The sequence below is a fragment of the Rattus rattus genome, chromosome 6 (assembly GCF_011064425.1).
Source record: "Rattus rattus isolate New Zealand chromosome 6, Rrattus_CSIRO_v1, whole genome shotgun sequence".
In the NCBI taxonomy this organism is placed as follows: Eukaryota; Metazoa; Chordata; class Mammalia; order Rodentia; family Muridae; genus Rattus; species Rattus rattus.
The window spans coordinates 109079047-109098391 of NC_046159.1; the positions used below are offsets into that span (position 1 = coordinate 109079047).

The 19345-nt window shown below is 49.8% G+C and overlaps 1 pseudogene; it reads left to right on the plus strand.

The window, feature by feature from the left end:
- The first annotated feature begins 11512 nt into the window (after nucleotides 1-11512).
- LOC116902912 lies at nucleotides 11513-11999 on the plus strand (annotated as a pseudogene).
- Nucleotides 12000-19345: the final 7346 nt, after the last annotated feature.

Consider the following 19345-nt stretch of genomic DNA (forward strand, 5'->3'; position numbering starts at 1 on the left):
GGTATAATTTAAGCCTGTGATTTTGAGAGATATTCAAGGTACCATGGTATCAGTTTCTGTGCTATTTAAGTATACAACTGCATAGAATACTAAAAGCACCAGAGAATCTTAACAGCACATAAGACACCACCAACCTTGTCTTTTATTTGTAACTATGAAAGAATACAATATAGTAGTAAATATAGGTGAAAATTACAATTCTACATTGGTGAAATCATCTAGATTTATTCTACAAAAATGTTCTGCAAATACAGCATCATGTTTTGTTGTTTGTTTGTTTGTTTTCATTACTAGGAGTTGAATCCAGGGTGCAGCTTACAGTGTCCCACTGAGCTACAGCCCCAGCCTCCAATACAGCAGTCTGTTGTATTAAAGCGAGTCAGTGTCTACTGATACCACAGATCCTCCTAGGACATGTGTCCTACATGTTCCTTTTCTTTGCTTGACTCCACGAATCTAGATTACATTCACTGTGACATTTATCTTTTTGTTTTTATCAATACCAGCCTTTACTTAAACCAGATTTGTCTTAAAGCGTAGTGAAGGTGTTTCTAATCTAGTTCACACTGAGGGAGAAATGCTATGTTACTTGGTCTTCTCAAACTAATATATTCTTCAAGCTATATTTGAATGGCAAAGAAATGTGTGCAGAGTGGTTCTTTCTCAGCTTGGCTTTGCAATAAGAAACTTCCGTGTGACCTCTCCAGAGGACTGCCTTAGTCCCTTCCTCCACTGCAGAGTCTCCTTGGTGAGACATTGATCCCACAGACTCACTCAGCATACCTCAGCCTGATCCCCAGTCTAATCAATGTACACTGCATCTCTCCTGAGCTCCGTCCCTTATTACCCAGGAACCCATTAGACATCTGCAGTTGGGTGTTGTCTGTAGACTCTGCATCTGGAACTCCATTCACGTCTCCTGAACATCCCTTTCTGGGCCTCTCCCTTACACTGCCAGTTGCTCATGCTCACCACTGCCGTGTCAACCTTGATTCTTTGAGCTCCCTGTGTCCCCAGTCCAATCAGGCAGCAGACCTCATCCGTTCTTTTTTAACAATGCCCCTCGCAGCTGTCCTTCCATTTCTGCCACCACTCCTCCCATTTGCACGCTTATCAACTCACACAGGACCACTGTAGCGGCCTAATTAATCTCATAGCCTTCTAACTGTTGCCATGCTTCCAGATTTCCCAATTCAGCCTGTACAGTCTCTTCAAATTTATCTTCCTGAAACACCTGTTTGATTGTTTCATTCCCTTGATAAATTCCTAAGCCTGACATTTAAAGCCCTCCACAATCTGGCCCCAGCTGGGCCTTCTACACCCAAATCTTTGGTTCTAGCCAGTTTTGCCTGCTCCCTGCTGTGACATCCTCTGCTTGCTGTCTTTGCCCATCCTCTGCAGTCTCTGGGAACGCTCCAGTTACATGGTCCTCCCTCCGTGAGACTCACTCTGATTAAACTTGCTGCCTGGTCCCAACCATGCCAGCTAGCCAGCATTTTTCTCCAGAAAATGAGACCCGTGTCCTTTGGCATCAGCCTTCCTACCAACAGACTTGGAAATGGACGAGTAACTCATGTTCACACAAGGACTGCAGGTGACCAGCATGAGCTGAGGATACTGCTATTCAGGGATACCCATTTATGGATAGGGTACCTCAGGGAAAGGTGGGCAGTCAGGCACACTGGCTTTCTTAGTGCAGAAGTGTTTCAGAACTCCACCTGCCACACAGTCCCGTTGAGAAAGTTAAGTTGTTTAGCAATACCCCAGGACCAGTTCCATGTGCTCTGCAGGCCTTCCTCAGCACCCTGGAGTGCAGCCAGAGCAGCACTTTGTCCCAGATAAGACAGAGTGGAAACCTAGCAGAGGCTGGCTGGCCTTCTCAGGAATATGTCAGTCTTTGAGCATTAGCAGGCTCTTTTGAAGGAGGACTCCAGAAGGATGTCTTGTCTGACTACCTAGGATGGGAAGACACAACCAGGGCCCAGTAACACTGCCGTGGGTCACTGAGTAGCTTCCCACCAAGTCTAGGGTGGTTCCATATCAGGCCTGAGCTCAGTACATACCAGTAACTCCATTTCTTTCCACCCTGAATGACTGACGGCTCGAGATGGATTCCATGGAGTGAGGAAGAAGAGGACCAAGCAAGATGGGTGTGGCCCGCACAAGTGCACCACCAAGGACAGACAGCATTGATCCCAAAGATATTTCCTAGCAGCCCACATGAAAATAACCGCATGCATTCTATGGAGGATGTTTAAAGACAGAAGTTAAACCTGTGTAGTGCCGCATGCCTTTAATCCCAGAGCTAAGGCAGTGGTTTGAGGCCAGCCTGTTCTACATAGTGAGTTCCAAGACAACCAGGGCTACATTGAAAGACCCTGTCTCAATAAGTCCTGCCTTGAAAACAAAGAACATTCTAAAATCGGTCTGGCCTCAGAGCCACTTGACAGAATGGACTAATCTGTAGGGACAAAGTAGTGGTTTTGGGTTTTGGTTTTTTTTGTTTTTGTGTGTGTGTGTGTGTGTGTGTGTGTGTGTGTGTGTATTTTGTTATTGGGTTTTTGTTTTGTTCTCTGAACCATGCTAACTGAACTGCCTCTGTAGTGCTAGGATCATAAACAGGTGTACATCATTTACCTGGCTTCACGTGGAAGGTGGAAGGTGACAGGAAGAGGCCAGCAGTGTGTTTAGTAAAGAAGGGTGGAGGCCTTGGGAAATAGCTTTCTTGTTTGGAATCACTGGGATGCTCATCCTCGGTGACCTTGACAGTTCACACCTCAACTGCACAGCCCAGCCACACCTAGCCCTGGCTGTCCCCCTCTCCCTCCCTGTTGTACTTCTAAACCAAAAGGAAAAAATAACAGCCAGACTGCTTTTCATAAGCTGCATCCCACAGGGTAAAGTTAGAAGTGGGCAGTCTACTCCAGTGGGGGCAGCAACCAGGCACGATTCTTTCTCAGACAACAAGAACAGCTCTGATGGGTTTGGCCCAGAATATAGGCACTAATTTACTGCACTCCAGCTGCAAAGAAAGGCCCCTGTGTGCCTTGGAAGAGGAGTATGATCCAGACCACCCTGTGGCTGGACATGCCTTGCTAACTAGGGAGACTTGCAGAAGTCTTGCATTAAAGCCATGGGCGCCACACCTGGTGGCTTGAGGGTTTGCATGGCTTCCCTCATGAGCTCTGACCATCTTTTAAATCAGTTCAACACCATGGTCTATGTTCAGGTCAATGTGTTCTGCATGAGTTCTTTAATGAAAAAACATTTTTTTTTTGGATGCCATTTTAGAAATCCCTGGAGTGAAGACCTTAAAATAGTGGTTAGATCTGTCTACACTAAGTGGCTTGGATCAAGCTTGAAGGAAAAGCCACATCCGAATATGGCCCTTTAATGGACACTAACACCACATGTTTCTGTGTAGCCAGAACAACTCTCACTCACTTGAAATGCTTGCTGTATCCTCAGTTTCACCACATCTGTACTTCACTGCCGGTACTTTGTAAAGTTGGTGATGGGTGGTGAGATGCTCAGTGGGCAAAGGTGCTTGCCACCAGGCCTGACAGACAGAGTTCACCATGGTGAAAAGGAAGACCTGACTCATGCAAGCTGTCCTCTGGCTTCCACGTGTGCCCTGTGGCATGTGTACCCACACATACACATGGGTCGATGTAATCTTTAAAACTGTCAGTGGAGGGGTCTGCAGGTGTCTATTCCATGACCCTCCTGGTGGGCGCTGCCTGAACAACTGGAGGAGAACAAGACTCCCGTGGACTGTGAGTTCCTTGAAGTCTGAAAGCAAATGTGTGAGGTACTCGGTAAATGTTTGCTGAGCTAATAACTGGACTGTATAAACAGAGCTCACTGAATTTCCTGTGCTGGGATTTGCAGTGAATACATCTTCTGTGCTGAAGACCACAGAGGGCTCCACAGCGGGTGGGGTAGCAGAGAAAAGCAAGGCAGTCGGCCGAGTCCAGATTTGAGGAAGGAAAGTCTGGAGGGCCCCGCTCTGCATTCCTGTCCCCACTCCCACCCCCTTCGGTGGATGCTGTGGAAGTGGATACAGTCGTAAGAGGTGCACAGATGGCTGTGAAGGACAAGCCATCTGGAGCTGGAGCTGTCCATAGCCTCGTCATCTCAGCCCGCACCAGACTGGGGGAGAAGCAGTGAGCGTGAGGAGTGCTCTCTGGCCCCACTGTGCCGTGGCCGTGTGTTCTGAGTGAGTTTTCCCTAAGCACGCCTGACTGGACTAGAGAATCTGACCTAGGAAGGTGCACATGTGGACGCTGGACACTGGAGGACAGCTTTCTGCAACACCTTCTTTGATAAAGAAACTAAGCCCAATGTGACCTGGTTTTTTTTTTTTTTTTTTTTTCTTTTGGTTTTTTTGACACAAAGCTTCTCTGTACAGCTCTGGCTGTCCTGGAACTCGCTCTGTAGACCAGGATAGGCTAAGTCTCAAACTCAGAGACTCACCAGCCTCTGCCTGACCTGCTCATAGTCTTACAAATGCACACTCTGGCTACATTTTTTTCAACAAATGTACAAACACATGTACACACACAAACACATACACCAGCACAGGCTCGGCTATAGACTCTGCTAAGAACTGTGAACAGGAATAAAACAGTTCACCCTGGAGGAACAAACCAAAGATGTAAAGTGAGACCTCGAGCAATAGATGTCCCTGAGAGGTATGAGGCTGAGGGAATCTGCCATACTCCTTCCTTTCCCGCTGGTGGCTGTGCAGCCAGTATGCAGGTAAACCTGCACGTGGACTGCAGGACTGCAGTCATTGTAGGTGTGGGAAATCACAGCAAACACTTTTTGGCACTTCTCCCAGCATCAGGGATGCAGGCAAAGTGGGGGCGGCTCCTTTCTGCTCCACAGTATCTGGGCCTGGAAGATAAGCATCATGAGTGCTGTGCACTCGGGGACTAGTAGGTGGTGCCAGCTGTCAGGAGGGCAGTAACAGGGAGGACATTAGCCGGGTACCCACATGCAACCTCCACAAGCCACCTGGTCTTCCTCAGAGCACAGTGGCTCAAATTCAAAGACCTGACTGCTGCCCTGAGAGGAGGAGAGGGCAAGGGAGAAAGGCCTTGGAAGCTCCAGCATTTCTGCTACAGAGAGCTTCGAGGGAAGGAGCACAGCCCTCTACCATTCAGTTGAGGAATGTCACACTTTACACGTAGATAACCCAGAAGATAGATTTTACTCACCAAACACAGGCACACGGACGCTGCGGGACCATCTTTGGAAAATACAATCTGGTATAATATGCAGTGCCAAAAATGATTCATTGATAGCGAGGAAATTTATTCTAAGAATATAATCAACAGAAAAAAAATAGCTACATCTAAAAGTATTCCTTGTGTGGGTTTATTTTGTTATTTACTTTTGAATTATTTTTGAAGTAGTGGGAACCCAACTCAGGCTTGCACATGCTAGACAAGAGCCTACCACTAAGCTACAGTGCCTATGCCCCACCACACCCTTTTAAAATTTAAGCACCTAACAAAACCTGGCTCTGAACTCAAATTTACCTGCCTCCCCCTCTCTAGTAGCTGGGATTTTAGGCCTGTGCCTCCAGTTACAGCCGTGGTATACATTTATTCATTACACATCTGTCTGTATTGAAGCAGTTTGTGGTAGGTAACTGTTAAGTGTAAAGAAGACTGAAGATACTTTATTTCCTTCATACAGTGTAGCTTAACAAAACCCCATCCTAGTGTCCAGTGTTGGGTCAGTAAGACAGTCAGTCACCTCAGATCCCCCCAGAGATGCTGAGGTAAGATGCTAATACATGTGGAATGGCATCTTGTTAGTGAGCCTACAGCTTTGAAAAAGTCTGGAGGCTGATGAAATGGGGGACAGAACCATCTATAACTGTGTGAAACTATGCAAGTGATAGAAGAAAATACATAGGTTTAAACTCACTTGTCTAAGTTGGAACATGAAGGATTTTTGGTGTTTGTTTTTTAAATGCTTTTCAAAAGGTATATTACTTTTTTAAAAAATATTTTTACAGTTTTTTTTTAGATTTATTTATTTATTTATTATGTGTACATTATTCTGCCTGCATGTATGCTTACACGCCAGAAGAGGGCATCAGATCTTAAAATAGATGGGTGTGAGCCACCATGTGGTTGCTGGGAATTGAACTCAGGACGTCTGGAAGAACAGTCTTAACCTCTTAACCACTTAAGCATCTCTTCAGCCCAGTATACTACTTCTTAAAATGGTTTTTGTTTTTCCCTTACAGGGTTTCTTTGTATATCCTTGACTGTCCTGGAACTCTCTATGTAGACCAGGCTGGCCTCAAACTTACAGAGATCCACCTGCCTCTGCTTGAGTGCTGGGATCAAAAGCTTGCGCCACCACCACCTAGCTTTAGAATTTCTTAATATTTTTGGAAACTCTTTATTATATAGTTTAATGATTCTGTTTTTATAAAAAGAAAAGAATTTAAAGACAGGTAGTAGTCATTCTTAATTTTATTCACAAAAGCTCATTAGTGGCAGAGTTGCTAAAATGATCGCCTTTTTATTGAAACATTTTTCTATAATATTTGATGGAATATAAAGACAAAAATAGGGGTTGGGGATTTAGCTCAGTGGTAGAGCGCTTGCCTAGCAAGCGCAAGGCCCTGGGTTCGGTCCCCAACTCCGAAAAACAAAAAACAAAACAAAACAAACAAACAAACAAACAAAAAGACAAAAATAATGTACACGTGCACATTTCTGTATGTGCACATGTGAGTGCAGGTGCCCACAGGAGCCAGAAGGGGGCATCAGAGTCACTGGAGCTGGAGTGACAATCAGTTGTATACTTTTCTGTCTTCAGTAAGATCTGTCCAAGATCTGTCACTTCTCCATACCTGTTAGTATGTGGACGTAAAATGCAGCACTCTGTGTGTAGCCAGTTGATCTCCAGATGATGGCACCATTTTGGAAGGCTATAGAAAATTTGTGGAAATAGGACCCAGTATAGGCCCTGAGGTTTACAGCTCTAGCATGCTTCCTGTTTCCTGGTCTGCTGAGGTGTGAGCCATTCCTTCTTCCAGTAATAGATCATATCATATCAAACTGTGAGCCAGTTAACCTCTCTTCTGTTGTCCCGTCTTTAGTCACAGCAACAAAATGTACCTAATAGCATTTCTTGGCCTCCAGCAATAGCAGCCATTGTCACCCTCAGCTCAGCTGGTTACTGTACATACATGAGTGGACTCAACTGCTTCCTCATGGTCTTCCCTTGTAGAAATGGTACACTGGCCTTCCCTCCTGTTGAAGGAACAGGACATTAAACAGTGGCTATGTGCTAGTAATCCCTTCTGTAAGTTTCTACTATGGAACAGTAAGGTGAACTGTATCTTGTCTCTTTGCTACTTCATGGGTTCTTTTCCTACCCTTTATCCCCCTACCCCACCTCCGATTTCTCTCCCTATCACTAGATAGAGAGCACCCCCTGAATCCAATTTCTTTCCTTTTATTTCTTCTTAGAGCATAACTACTAACAAACCACAACCAACCCCCTGACCAACCAACAGCCCCCAACCCTGCCTTTCATGACCCTCACATTAATATACCCTCCAGAATGTCCCCAGAATTCCAAATGTCACACAATCGCAGAAACTCTCTGCAGCTGGCGAAACCACGCCTCTGCTAGAGCATGAGGCAAATCACAGTCAGCTGCTGCGGACAGTCTGAATCAGCCCCATGTCCCCACACTTGGAATTAAAATGAAAACACTTTCTTATATTTCTGTGTTTTTTAGAGAGTCCAAAATTCCAGAATTCCTAAGAATGTTACTACAGTGAACAAAATTTTTTTTTCTGACTCTTTAGTCCAAGGATTTACAACTTTTCTGCTAGGGGCTGGAGAAATGGCTGAGAGGTTAAGAGCACTGGCTGCTTTTCCAGAGGTCCTGAGTTCAAATCCCAGCAACCATGTGGTGGCTCACAACCATCTGTAATCAAATCTGGTGCCCTCTTCTGGGTGCATGAGCACATACAGACAGAATACTGTATACATAATAAATAAATCTTCAAAAAGAAAATCTTTTCTGCTATAGTAGAAATCAAAACTACAACCCAAGGGATGGAGAGAGAGTACGGTGTTAAAAGCGCTTGTCCTTGCAGAGGGCCTGAGTTTAGATCCCAGCACCCATGTGCCATCTCACAACTTCCTGTAGCTCCAGTTCCAGGAAATCCAATGCCCATACTGCTTTCATGGGCACTGCACACACACAGACACACATGCAGACTAAAACCCATACACATTCAACGTTAAAAGTAACACAAGTGACAAGAATAAACGACAACCCCAAAGCAGAGGAACGCATCGGCTGTTTCTTAAGTCCAGACAGTGGTGGTTACTCCCACACACATCCTGTTAACCTGTACTTCATCACATGGGTACATCTAGCTGCAAGGAAGTCTGGGAAATGTTTCCATAGCCCTAGCACTGTGGAAATACAGACATCAGGTGACATGGGCCGCTACTAAGGGGTAAGTCTGAATGTGCCCCCAGAGCTTTGATAAAGCCCGGTTTCCAGGATGGTGACTGCTGTGGAGGTAGGGTTTGTCAGGCCACCTGAACGACGCCACCCTCACCGAGCACTTTGCTAATAAGTTCACGCTCTGCTTTCCTCAGGCACTGGAGCAGGGAAATGTCTAATGACTCTGCCGGCCACAGGTGGACTTTTTTTTTTTTTTTTTTTTTAAGTAAAACCATGGCTGGTAAGTTCTTAGTCCTTCCCACTGGCCAACATTCTAAGTATTCTGGGGCACATCGACTATGTAATTTACAGAACTTGGAACAAAATTTAAAAAGCGGGGCTCCTGGTTGGGGATTTAGCTCAGTGGTAGAGTGCTGCCTAGCTGGTTTGGTCCCCAGCTCCAGGAAAAAAAAACTTTGTATAAAAAGCAGGGTTCCTTGTAGAATTTCAAGACAGCCACACTGTAGGATTAAACCATTCTCAGCCCCTCCTAAGGGCAGGGTCCCCTACACCTGTCCAAGTCACGGCTTGTAAAGCCAAAGTCTGTTCCCGCTAAGACGGGCTCTGTTATGAAAGAACACACACAATAACGTTGGCTTTTCTCACAGCTTCAGCTTTTAGGTGAGAATTTTTCCCTTCTTGTCATGGCCAAGAAAGCTTAGAAGTGGTTGGAGATAAGATGCTTAAATGTCTGGGTCTGCGGGAGCCCAGAAAGGTGTGGATGCCCTTGCTGGGAACTGGCATCAGGCCTATCTGCCGGAAGTCAGCGCAAGGGGCTTTCTTCCTCCCTTCCCTCACCTGGCTGCCTCCGTGGTCCAGCACAGGCCGTATCTATACTCCTGGGGCCTCCCATTGCCAACTTGGGTTTAGACTGTTCTAGCTTCTAGTCAGAGGCAAGGGGCTGCCCATCCTTCTCGCCCTTGACAGGACTCATGGGAATGAATCCCCGTGCCCTGAGAAAATAGATGCTGACTACTACACTCTGAATTTTACTCCCATCCTGTCCTGTACGCTGAGGTGGTTGGAGAGGCTACTTGAAGGCTTCCTGACTTGGCACAGCCTGCATGCTGGGAGCAAGACGCGCACCCCGAAGGAAGTGGGTGGAACAGTGCAGACTACACCCTGGGAAAGACAGCATCAGGTGACAGGCTGGGCATGGAGATTGCACGGAGCAGATGCAGCTGCAAGGGCAGATGAATGTGCCAGGGATGCTAGGACAGGCGAGTAAGGTGTCAGATGGGCGTGCTTTTCTCCAGGGGCAGGCAGGCTGTACGAGAAGCCAGGCAGAGGACAGGGGAATGATTAGCAAGCGGGAGAGTGAGTCGCGCAGCCAGTCCCCTGGGCAGCTGCATACGCAGCAGGCTCTCCATGCCAGGTTGCACAGCTGGCAGAGAGAAAGGGGCCAGAGCTCCTGCAGGGCCTCTCGAGGATGGGCTAGGAGCCTGGCTTCTAATGACCGCCTGCTCCCGGCTTGGGGCCAGAGCTGCCTCTGTCTGTCTCTGGGTACAGCTTGCTCCCCGTGGCTTCTCCCCAACTTTGAGAGCTACACTTCTCCCCAGTGCCCTTCCACCCTCCTGCCCCTTTTCACCCCACACCACAACGAGACCTAAAGCTCTGAGGAAGGCAGAAGTTGGCAGGACTGCCTCCCTCACAGGATTACCTCACTGGGGGTCTCCTGAGAAGGACAAAGCCCAGACAGACACCCGGCAGCCCCTCACCCTGAAGTGGAAAAGGTACATCCTGAGGCATCCGGACTTAGCTGCTCTGGCCAGGGTGTCCCAGAGGCATCTGTGGGCAGACCACACTAACACAGCTGCCCCCAACTCTGGTGGCCAGTTTTTCACAGCGTGGGAAGTTATAGGCAGAAGAAACCTAATCATCTTGGCTGTAGAGCAACCATCAGTCTGCCAGGAGTTGGGGTGAAAGGGCACAGGAGACTCACTGCGACCCCTTCACCATGTTTTTCAGAGCTGGCTCTTCTGTCTTCCTCCCTCACAAGGAACTTGGGTGGGCATTCCACTGAGCTCCCAACGGAGGGAATGGAGTAGCACAAGATGGCAGCATAGAAGCTGGTAGTTGTGAGAGGAAGACGGTCTCTCACTGGCCTGAAACTCAAGTAGGCTGGACTGGTGGGCCAGTGAACAGGGGTCTGCTTGTCTCTACCTCCCCAGTGCTGGGATGACAAGCGCCTGCCCCGACCCCGTTGTTTTTGTTGCTTCCTTTTTATGGGTCCTGGGACTCAAACTCAGGTCCTTGTATGCGTTACTGACTGGGCCATCTCCCCGGCCCTGGGCTACCCTTTGGATGCAGTGCTACTCTGGCCTCATCATCTACAGCAGGTCCACACGAGATCCACACAAGGGGGCCGGAGATCACGGTGCCCTTCCGCGATCATTGAGTTTGCTACCTTCATTCCAGAGCAGCTGGAGTAGGAGTGGAGGAGCCAGATACTCAGGAGACGTGTGTGTGTGTGTGTGTGTGTGTGTGTGTGTGTGTGTGTGTGTGTGTGTGTGTGTGTGTGTGTGTGTGTGTGTGTGTGTGTGTGTGTGTGTGTGTGCATGTGTGTGTGTGTGTGTGTGTGTGTGTGTGTCTGTGTGTGTGTGTGTCTGGCCTGGGATTCAGTCAGTGGATTTATTGAACACTTAAGCTGCCCAGGGCCCTGGCTGCCTCACCTCTGGCTCGTCACTCGTTCCCTGTAGCCATTTTCTCCATCTGCAAATGAGATCAGTAAATCTCAGCGCTGGGCTCCGAGGGCCACTTACAGCACTGCTGGTGACCACGCAGCCGGGGGCTTTGCTTTTCTGCACAGCCATGACCTGAGTGACAGAGTTCACCTCTGGTGACAAGAACACGCAGTGAGCCCCCATCGGGACCCTTTGCCTGCTGTATAACTCACTGAATGGATGGTGCTCATGGCTGTCTCGAGTTGCAGAGACTAAGTCCCTGCCAGATTCAATTCATGGCCAAGCCAAGGTTAAATGGGCTCCTGAGCTCTTTCTCTCGGGCCCGTGGCGCCGGCAAGATGGGTAAATGTCGTGGTCTCCGTACTGCCCGGAAGCTCCACAGTCACCAACGGGACCAGAAGTGGCATGATAAACAGTACAAGGAAGCCCACTTGGGCACAGCCCTGAAGGCCAATCCGTTTGGGGGTGCCTCACACAAAGGGAATTGTGCTGGAAAAAGTAGGGGTTGAAGCCAAACAGCCAAATTCTGCCATCCGAAGTGTGTCAGGGTGCAGCTCATTAAGAACGCAAGAAGATCACAGCTGTTAGTGCTAATGATTTGCGGTTGCTTGAACTTCATTGAGGAAAATGATGAAGTTCTGGTTGCTGGATTTGGTCGCAAAGGCCATGCCGTGGGTGATATTCCTGGAGTCCGCTTTAAGGTGGTTAAAGTAGCCAATGTGTCTCTTTTGGCTCTGTACAAAGGCAAGAAGGAAAGACCAAGATCATAAAATTTTGAAAATGGAAACAGAATAATAAATTTTCATATCCAGAAAAAAAAAAAATGGGCTCCTGATACATTTGGGTATGCGGGTGTAGTGAATTTACGTCTGTGGTGTGGGGCTGTGTATGGTATATTGTGGTGAGGAGGCCTTTGGGTGGGTGTGTGTGTGTGTGTGTGTGTGTGTGTGTGTGTGTCTGTGTGTCTGTGTGTCTGTGTGGCTTGTGGAGGCAGTATGAAATGTGTGGTTTATGGGGTAGTGTGGGGTGTAGTTTGTAAGGGGTGTTGTGTGTTGTACGTGGTTTGTGGTGGTTGGTTTGGGGGTTGTGGTACTTGAGGCATGAGGGGTGTCTAATGTCCTATCTCCTATATGCGTGGCTCCTGTGGCTGGTACCTTATACAAAGAGAAATTCCTGTTTCACCTTGAAGTGGCCGCTGTGAGGTCGGGAGCTCTGGTTGTAATTCTCAAGGGCACATGGCGGCTCCACTTCCAGCAGAGTCGGCTGTAGACTTGGACACACAGGTTTGAGCCACTCTGATTTATTAACGGAGCACCTCTTGTGTGAGGACCTTCCCGATAGCACTTCATCACAAGAGCTCAAGTTAATGGTGGCGTTTCTGTTTGCTGGGGTACGCTTGCAGGGGCGGGGCCATGTCCACGGCAGCAAATGTGTCCTTAAGTCAATGCCTTCCTCACACTAACACTCTGGGATCTCTAACATGTCCTCCTCCTAGTCCCCATTGTCCTCTCCCGTCAAAGCCTTGTGGTTGTGCATATAAATCCTTCATTATTCTGGGTGGCTGTGGTGGGCAGAACCCCCACCCAGACATCTTCAAGGTGTTCACAGGGCTCTAGTGAACCTGGTCATGTTACCTCTGATCAGCATCAGCCCAACTCCTCCTGCTACTTTGTCTTCAGACCCTGCAGAAGTGAAGGCGCCATTCTGTGAGGAGGCCCTGGGGCTGCGCCTCATCTGGAGTCCCTGTGCAGCAGGATTTGGGAAGGGATCGCACGTCCTCAAAGCCAAAACTGGCCCTGGGTGACTTAGGGGTGTGGCATTGCAGGTTTTAATAAGAATTAGACTAACAGCAGCCCCCGGATGCAGGGAGGAGTCCCCCCCTCAAAAGAGTTGCCCAATACCAAGTGTCTTCATAGGCTTTTAACCTCCCCTTACCCTCAAGCTGAACTGTTAATTAAAGCACGAAGTCCTCCAGAGTCTTCTGTCCAGGGACTGAGCGCACTCCCTGCTTGGTGGGAGGATCAGAGTAAGTCATGGGTGGACTTACTTGGACAGCCATCTCAGAGCAACAAGCAGACAGCCTCATCACCCCGTCCTCACCTCACTCTCGGGAGCATGTGCTTGGCCCTGGGGTCTATCCCCACCACAGTTAACTAATCAATGAGTGAAAACCAGGACTGGAGATATGGCTTGGGGTTACAGTACTTGCCTAGCATGCAAAAGGCCATACGTTCAATATCAATTCCATGAAAAGGAAGGGACACACTCTGTGATCCCAGTCGGCCTCTCGAAGTGCACGGACTTCACTTCAATCAGTCAAATTCTGAAGAATTCAGTAACTTTACAGTAACCCGGAAGCCACCAGCTGTCTCTTACCATAACCTTGGCAGAGTGGACAGGAAATGCATGGCACCACCTCGGCCTGCCAAGGGAAGAGAGAGCCACAACCCCACTTTGTAATTCAAAGTTACTAAAAAATTACTTCCCATGGGCATCAAAATTGAGCCCTAAAACAAAGTATATCTAAAATATCACTGGATGCCCAGGATGGGGTTCTTGTCTGCAATCCCAGCATTGGGTAAGCTGAGAAGATGACCGGGCAGTCAGGGCTGCCTTGGGCAATGGTGAGATTGTGTCAAAAACAAAGAAGGGAAGGAGGAAGGGGGAAGCAGGAAGCAGAACAAGGAAGAAGGAGGAGGAAGAGGAAGATGAGGAAAGAAGAAGCAGAAGCAGAAGAATGGCTTCCTGCATCCTATCTCTACCCATAGCCCAGCTCCTCTGTTTCCCTATTCTAGGTCCAAAAGTCCAGCATGGCCTCTTCAAGAAGGGCCCCTCAGCAGACTCCCCCAGGAGACACTGGAAGTCCACAAGCAGGAAGTACACTCATAGACAAAACGTTTGTCTTGTTCTAATCACTCTCTCTCCGCCTTGCTCTCAGAGGAAGACTCTGAACGTCGGCCTGCCAAGGGAAGATGAAGAGACAGTCCCCCAGCAGGCACCAACACTGGAGCGGTCAAGGAGAGCTTCGGTAGTACAGAAATGCATAACTCTAGGGACCATGGAAACACCATGCCCAAGTACCCAGACCGGGAGGGCAACTCTGCTGGGGGCACAGGCAGCCCCCCACTGGATGGGATGGCCTAGCCCTTGCCTTCCTTGGTATGTCCTTAGGAAAGAGGGGCAAAGAAATGGCATCAGGGAGCACTCAGCTGGGAGGTTCAGCACGGCTCTCAGAAGGGCTGTGAGGAAAAGGCTTCTACTCTTCCCTCCTCCCCCTCCCTCTGAGGACTGTGGAGGAAGAAGCCACTGTCTGAACTCACCCTCCCCATTGAAGGGCTGGCTCTCTGTGACTCTGAACCCCTTGACTACCCTCACCTGGCTGACTGCCCCCTCAGACTCCTCCCAGGTCAGGGAAATAAATGTGCTGCTGTTGGCCGGATGCACCATCAAGTGCCCTTTCTCTGGTTGTCCTTTTCCCAAGGAGCACTGTGGGCTACACTGGCTGGGCAGGCCAATCTCTGAGGTGTGAAGAAAAGACTCCAGGGGAGAGCATTCTCCCTCAAAGACTGCTCTGGAGGCCAGCTAGGGCACCTGTGCGTGTCATGGTCAAGAGGTGCTGTAGGTTGGGACAGTCTCCCCCGCTCCCCCCCCCCCGGGGAGTAGCAGGGAAGGTGAGGAAGACGCTACCCGGCTGTTCACAGTACTAAACGCACACACACAGCCTTGCTCTGAAGCATGCGGGTGAGTCAGAGCTGTGTTGGTACAGGCACCATACGGACCACATTTATGACTCGCCCAGCTGGTGCCGCCTCCATTCCAGCATCACAACACTCGCAGGTAATTTCACCAGCGGGCTGCAATTCACACCTGGGTCTACGATCGCGGGCAACCTGTCAACACTCCGACGTGGCATGGTTGGACACATTTTCCAGGTGTCGCCAGGCAATTCAGCACATGGCAGATCAGCCTTCCCACGGCAGAGGAAGACAAGCACGCAGCAGTCATACCCGAAGGCTGTCTCCAGGACTTGGAGCTCTCTCCGCTCTCAGTTGTTTACTTGTTTATTTGAAACAGGGTCTCACTGTGTAGCCCAGGTTAGCCTTGAGCTCACTGTGAAGTCCAAGCTGCCTTTAAGCTCATGATCCCTCCTCCTAAGTGCTAGGAGGACAGGTACGTGCCACCAGGCCACACTTCATTTTCTTATCTTCTCTCTAAGCCAGCGTGCTAGTACCAGACTCTCCAGAGGCAATTTCAGCAAGGAATCCTCTCCAGATCCGTTGCCCCAAACATGCTTCCGTCTGACATGGCCGTTTGTATTCCTTCTGAGGTCCTCTTTGCATTGCTGACTTCAAGCAAGCTAATTAATTATTTTAGACACCACGATTAAATCGACACAGTGATTAATCTGATAATCCTTTTTATGAAATTACCTCGGAAACGCTAACTTTTCATCTTTTGAAACTCACTGTGTAAATTACTTTGAAGATTACATTGTACCAGCTTTTGGCTCCGTAAATCTTAATGGCACTGTTTTGCCAAAAGCAATAAAAGCTGTCCTGGATTTATCAGGTCCATCAGGGAAGAGGCAGGCAGGCAGGAAATTGAAGGTGACTCACACTGCAGGGGGGGGGGGTTGACTGAAGAAACTGTTGCAACTTGCCACGGTGGTCACACACACCCAAGGAGGTCGGCCGCAGAGGGGCAGGCAGAGCTCCAGTCACAGCTGCCAAGGCTCCCTGTCTGAGAGAAGAGACTACAGTTCTTACAGGTGGAGGCCTCTTGCCCCTTCCCCCACCCCCAGCATCTCCTCCCAGCGCACAGGGCCGGCTCTCACTCAGCACACAACCCAAGTTCTAAGCTTAGAGGGCAGACCCATTGCTAATAAACCTGCAACAGCCCCCCAGATCCCTAGGCATAAGGAGAGGCAGGAAGTACGCCTGGGCTGTTGCCTTCCTCTGCTATTCCCAGTGGGCCTCAGGCTGACCGGAATCACTCCAGTCATACTTTAGATGTTATCAACCAGGATGATACCTACAGCCTGTCTGCAGTGACCAAGCCTATCCACGTGCAGCATCCCCTTCCTCTGTTAAAGCTTTTGCTTTTTTTCTACTGAGTAGTGACACACTGGATCCCTCTGTGGGCCTCACCGGAAGTGTGTTACCTCACTCTGCAGTTCTGCACCACAGGCCTCTATAGATTGCAGGACAGGTGGAGGATGCTACCTCCTGAATGTAGGCCCCCAACTATCCAGCCATCTGAAAGAGTTTATTGAATACCTACTTTGTCCAGGCTCTAAAGGAGATGGGAGGAACTCCTGTCCTCCTGACGGTGGAAGTAACAGGCAGTAAACTCTATGAACGTGAAGGGAAATGGGAAGCAGACAGAGCCGGTAGTGGGGTCAGGGCAAAGGCCTGGGAGTCTCCCTGGCAGCACACTAACATTGGCTCTTCCTCACTGAGATGACATTTGAAAAATGCAGGAGGACAAGCATTGCAGGTAGAGAGAGTCACTGGTGACAAGGCCCCAATGAGGAGCACACCTCATTATCCAAAGAGCAACACCACGGCTGGACTAAAGGGAGTGTCGTGGCGAGACACTAAGGTCAGGTAGCTTTGGAATCCCCATGCCATGGAAAGAGCTGAGGCGTGGCCTCTCTGGGCGTCTTGCAAGGAAACCGCATTGATCTGTTGCCTTGTTCCGGTCTCAGAGGTATCCCCCAGACCACATGCTTCCACTGGCTCAGGTGAAAAGGCTGCGGGGCTGGGGTTTCCAAAGCTTGGAAGCCTCAAGGCCAGGAGTCACCGTTTGGCCTGAAGAAACCAAGGCACCTCACAGATTCCACATCGTCCCTACCTCTACTGCTGCCTCTCTGGGGTTGGAAGAGGACCAGCCCGCAGCTTCTGTCTCTTTTCTCCTAGCCCGGCTACTCAGATGATAGCTACAGACAAGGCAAATTGCTTCACCTCCCCCAAGCTTCCACAGGAGTTTCTGAGGAAGCTGATAGAAACCCTGAAAAGCTTCTAGCCCTCTGTGCTCCTCAGAAAAGTCTCAATGTGTGGTACGAATTTGGTCAGTGAGGACTTCAGTTGTCCTCTGGAGAGTGACAGGGCAGTCCTGCTCCTTCAGGAGGTGGTGACCCACACCCATCATCCCATCCTGGAGCTATTCTTTCCTTCACAGGAAGGAGCTGGGCCAGTCTGGAGGAGAAAGGATGCTGGAGCCTTCCTCTCACGGGAGGAGCATCCTCTTAGCTCACCCATCAAGGAACTAACTGGCCGGGGGCTCTTTCAGACAGAACCTGTCTTTGGCCCTGGGTCTCATCCCTGTGGCTGCCTCTTAGCAGAGCGGCCACGGGAGCTTTCCTGGAATAGGATAGCAGGGTGTGAGGGTCTAAGCGTGTGCTCTGAGAGTTCTGGCACCTGTTTGATACTTCTCGGGTTGATGGTGGGTTTTCTGGAGTGAATCCAGCCCCTGGAGTTAAGTACATCTGCCACCTCACTTGAGGGTGCCAGGCTTCCTCACTTCCCCTGTTCCAGGCCCACATCGCCTTCCAGAATGTCCCCCATCACGAACGTGGCTAGGGTCTTTCCTCCCTGTTGCTTTTCCAGTGAGGCCTCTTTTCCCCCTAAAGTCATACAAGCACTTCCGAGAGAGCCATATCGACCGCCCTCTAGGTTGCCATGGAAACAGAGCTTTCTTTCCTCCCTCCTGTTTACCTTGGTCAGGGGACTGCGGCAGAAAGCAGCCTGTCGCAGGAGGAGAAGGGAGGGCGGGGGAGAGCAGGAGGGGGAATCAGCTCGCCTTAAACCAGATCATTCCGGTTTGGAGTGGCTCTCCCCCGCAGCCCCGGGCCCCTCTTGCAGAACAGCACTGCTGTATCACATAAGGGCTGTGGAGGGAGGGAGGATCCTCACCCAGTGAAGCTTTAGTGGAGAAGGTCCTAGCCCCCTGATACCCCTGTGCTAATTCCATGTGGACCTGTCTCCCTCAAAGCCAGAGTTTGGTGTCTAGGGCATCCTCTGGAGGTGCTGCCGCAGGGTGACTGCTGTGCTCAGGTTGTCCTCCACCCCAGGATAAAGAGATGGGAGCTGAAGGCCATGCCTTGCTCTGTGTATGTACTCTTGAGTACCCTGGCCAAAGCGGTCTCACCCTGTTTACCAAGAGGGTTGTTGTCATAGCCTCGAACTTAAAATCTCCCAACTAACGCCTTAGAGAGCAAACTCCGATTATATATCAGTGCCTTTCGAGCACTGCTTCTCCTAACTTTCCACGTTTCCCCCTGCAGTTCTTCTGGCTTCTATCATCGGCTTCCTCCCCTTCCAGAAGGCGCCAGAAGGTGGGTGCTGTCCCTAAAACGCTTTCTAGCTTTCTCTGCTGCTCTGAGACTTCAGCTAACTGGCTCTGTCCTCAGTACCTGGTTATTGTCCTCAAACTGGTTTGCTGGGTAGAAGCCCTGCCTCCGGGTGCTATCTGCCTGAATACAAGGTTGTGCCCCGTGGCATCCCAGTCAGTTGCGTACCCACTCACTAGATGCACAGTTAGCCTGGGCACCGGCCGCTGCCAGCCACGGTGCCCACGACCAGGCCCTGCGCTGCCCGCCAGGGGGCGGCAGAGAAACCACCCTGGGCGGCTTCTCTGTGAAGCACGAGGCCATCTTACATTCGGAAAATCCTGGCCTGAACACTGGGAATTTTGCCGCGACAAGTGACTGGCGGTGGCACCTGGGGGACCTGGCGCTCGCTTCTAGCGTGTCCCAGCCACAGGCTTCATCGTGCAGCACTGCGGCTCCGCGGAGCCCAGCCAACCTGGGGAAGGGTCCGATTCTTTAATTTAAGCTCTTCCCGCACCCGGAGGCTCAGGAAGGGTGAGAGTTCTTAACAAGGATACCCTTCCTTTGACATTGGGAGAGCTGGTAACCAACCCCCTTGGCAACAACACTTCGGTGGACCTTGGCCTGTCCTCCTATGAAGGCTAAATAAGACGTCAAGCTTCTGTTCCAACACAATGTCTTTGTTTGGTTTCTGGTTTTGTTTTAAGAAGCCTTGGCTGGCCTGGAACTCAGTGTATAGACCAGGCTGGCCTCAAACTCACAGATCCACCTGCACTGCCGGGATGAAAATCAAGTGCACCACCGGGCCGGCTCCAGCACAAATTAACTAAGC